We start from the raw sequence: 4081 nt of genomic DNA, 5'->3' as shown, positions 1-4081 counted from the left end.
GTGCGCAAACTTGTTCTGAATGTGCCGTATGTGACCTTATAACCATTTATTAGTGTGTTGATGTTTGTATGCGTTATACCCGCTCCTCCTCTTCTCATCTAGGTCACCTGCTCCTCTGTAACCCAAACCGATCATCCCTCCAAAACACCATCACACGTGTCATTTGATGGACTCATCTGTATCTGTGCCACAGCCAAATATAATTTATAGAGAAATTCAGGACTTTTAATACACTTGATACCCCTCGCTCACTGAAGATTTTGTTTCCATTTCCAGAGAACTTTCCCATCTGTTATCATCACTGTGATGAAGTATCAGATTTAAAGGTTCATCCCATAACTCAAATAAGCACTGTAAAGTATGTCCACCACAGAAAGCTCAACTATAAAGTGGGATTATTCATTAAATACCAACATGTAAACATTTAATATTAACCTTTATTTATTCCGGGGTAGTTTAACTTGGATAACCTCTCCTTCTCTCCTCTCCTTCCATCCTATTCGCTCCATTTCCCATTCACTTCTAATAAAGCCTGCACAACATGTTTCCTGTTTTTGCACATTTTCCAACCAGCTGAGACACATTCACAGGTTAGAGTTCACCTTTGTTCAACTTCGATCGAGCGAATGTGCTCGGCCGGCCAATAGAAACAATGCTGCACCGTGTCATCACCGTTTTTAGTACATTATCACACTGTTTCTACACCAGAAACATGACATCATGTCTTTTTTTCAGGGCTAAGTGCAGGGAAATATGGTTAAACGGAGGCATAACAGTAGTGGCAATAACGGAGAGGCAAGTGCTGCTGTTCCCCGCCCAGATTTATCCTGCTGATCCGTGGATTAAACCGGCGACCTTATGGTCACAAGGTCTGCTTTTAACATCAGGCCACCATCGCCTCCCTCCTTAAATGTACCTTGAAGTTGTAGGATGCTCACACACCTAAAACTGGTCAACTGGCATAACTGTGTCATATAAATTTTTTTTTTTTTTTTTTTTTTTGCACAGGCCGCTTTATTAGGCACACCTGTCTAATCTAAAAGTAGAAGTCATGGCAGAGATGTTGTATTGGATTACATTAGATTGTAAAGATGTACCCAATAAAGTGAGCAGCGGGTGCACACGTGTCGACAGTTCTTGTGTTAATATACATGACAGGCATAAGATGTAAGTATTTAGACTTATCTCTCTATTTTTTTTTTACCTATTTCTTTTTCATTATATACACTATATGGCCATAAGTATGTGGACATGCATGCTATTGGCTGTTTGCCTGCTGCATGTTGATTAACGTAACACTTTTGTGCACTTTATCTGCTTTGTCCATCAAAATAGCAAAATTTACTGACAAAAAAAGTAAGAAAAGGTCCAAAAATATCCAATAATTTTCAGAAACAAAGTATGCTGAGCTAAAAGTAAATTTCCATGTCAGAAAACAGTGGTGCCCAGAGGCTGAGTGACTTTAGATGCTGACGCCCACAGCTCGATTCTGGCCAGGGACCTTCGTTGCATGTCCTAATCTGTCAAATGTGTATCTCTAATAAAAGCATAAACATGGCCCTCAAAAACATCAACAAACATGGTCATACATATCACATAATTGTCACCATCTCTTCACTGTAAACTGCAAAAATCAGGATAATGGTTTTATTACAGAGTCAGGACGGTGTAGGTTAGACAGACAGACTAGATGGCCAACACACTCCTCGAGGACTTAGATCATAAAGTCTAATCTTAGTTCAGCATCGGTTTCAAAGCTACAAACATCAGCACTTCATAAAATAATCAGACAAGTAAATTTTTTATTTGGGTCAAAGTTGTGATGAGAACTATTCAGAGCCGGTGCCCAGAGACATGTATCCATCACAAGAGATCTGTTTGCCTCCACCAGATCCAAATGAGGTCTCACCGTGTGCACACGTGCTACTGGGAGGCTCCAAATCCTGCTCCAAGTCAGCTGCTACACAAAACTGCAGGCATGGAAATGTCAGTTGGTTGTCAGGTTGAAATATCTTTACAAACTTTGGATGAATTGCCATGAAATTTGGAACAGATATTTATGGTTTCCAGAGGATGAACTCTAGATGAACTGTAAGTCAATGGCTTTCATCAGAAAACAACTGAGTCAGAGAATCATGATGATAACTAGTCACTGGTTTCAAAATGGATTTATACCGATCTCAGTGAGGGTTAACTGGTCCAGAGAGACACACAACTAATTCACTGTCACATACAGTTTAAATTGGATCTTGGAAGTTTCAGCCATCATATATATATATATATATATGTTAATATACAGCAAGATTGTTACAGGTTTGATGGGGAAGGAGGAGCTTGAAATGAACTAGTTTGAACAAAATATCGTCCGACCACATCTGAGGGCAAAAATACACAGAAACTCTCCAGTGTCTTCTTCTCTACATCACTTCCAACATTCTTACACTCAGCAGTACAACAAAGTTCTTGCACTCCAGAAAGTCTTATGGGCAGGTGCGTCGGATCATAAAACTCTGACTTTGACAGGACAAAAAAATCCTGCACACAGTCAATCACTTGTAATCACATTATTAACGATTATATATAGACGGTTCGGTCCTGTCGAGGAAATGTTTCAAAAACTTTCCTTTTCAGGATGCAGAATTTATTTTGAAGAACAAGATGTTTGAACAAAAGGTTGCTCCAATGCTGCTTATCAGGACATGTGCACGTGTCGAGAGCAGGCATTTGTTTCCTTTGCATCTATCTCAGTCCTAAAAAACCTAAATTGGGTTTAACAAAGGTTGCGGTTGCAGTTTCTTCTTAATAACCATTAAACAAATCAAATTTAACAGATTTTATTTTCTTGTACAAGAAGGAGCGTTTCACAATGCAACATGCAGGATTAGGTTACAAAGAAAAAGGCTCCCAGTGGAGCGCCTACAACAGGGTTTAATACACCTTAAGTGGGTGTTCTTTTCTTAATCTATCAAAATACAGACTTATAGATAACGCAGTGTTTGTTTTCAGTTCTCTTGTCCAGGAACCATCTTGCCCAACTGACCCCCAGATGACATGTCTCACCCTGTCTCCAAAGAATTTTAATTTCTACATCTCCCTCTTAACAAATATAATGCTGAACTTCCGTTAACCTCAGCTGATAAGTCTGCTGATGTTGCAGAGTTGTACACTCATACACAAGGCAATCATAATTTTTATAATGGCAGTAAAAAGGTTTTCTTCATCTAAGTGACAAAGAAAATCTTAAATCTTAAATCCTCCACATTCCTCAAGGACCAAAAACCTTGTTAATAAAGTGATCAACAGTGTGAATCATGAGTGTGAAGGTTTTTTGGTCCTTTTTACAGCATTCCTTCTCTCATAATAATTCAAATATACTTGGCAGCAGGGCCTGTAAGAAGTTATTCTACTCAATAAAATCCTCTGACAGGACATTTAGACATGTAGTTCTCATCTTTCCAGCAGCACCTGAAGGTAACGACATAGTGTAAATACCAACTACTGTGTGTGGCAACATTATGTCGTTGCACATTTCCATTAGCAGAAACTTATCACTTCTACTGTGGATAAATATGTCACTATTATATTAGGTAAGTTTTGTAGCATGCGGTGAAATCTGCACTATCAGTCAAACATTGTCTTTTGTGTTTACTTTTTTATTACTGCCTTTAAATAACAATGACACATTTATGATCTGTCCTCACTCCTTCCAGCCTTTCTTTTCACACTTTCTCACAAACAGTTAGACACATGCACTCGCACATACTGATACAAAACCCTGGCATACTGAAGACACATAGCGCTAATGCAACATATCAGGTGAAATGTCAGGAGTGGAGTCGGGATCGGAATAGTTCTCAGGACACCGGCCAGTCTCCTCCCTCGGAGCCGTTTGAGTGTGATACGATAGTCAATCTGTCTCCCCTTAATAAGCTCACTAATTCATGAGTTTTGGCTCAGGACGGTCGTGAGATAACTTGTAGTTCCTCCATTCCATTCCTCCGAGCAGATGATCTCTTTATCTCTACTCTCTCTCTTTAATAACACCAAGCGCTGGTTTTTGGTTAAAACCAGGACCTGATAG

The sequence above is a fragment of the Thunnus thynnus genome, chromosome 15, assembly GCF_963924715.1.
Source record: "Thunnus thynnus chromosome 15, fThuThy2.1, whole genome shotgun sequence".
Lineage (NCBI taxonomy): Eukaryota > Metazoa > Chordata > Actinopteri > Scombriformes > Scombridae > Thunnus > Thunnus thynnus.
This window is presented reverse-complemented; position numbering follows the sequence as displayed.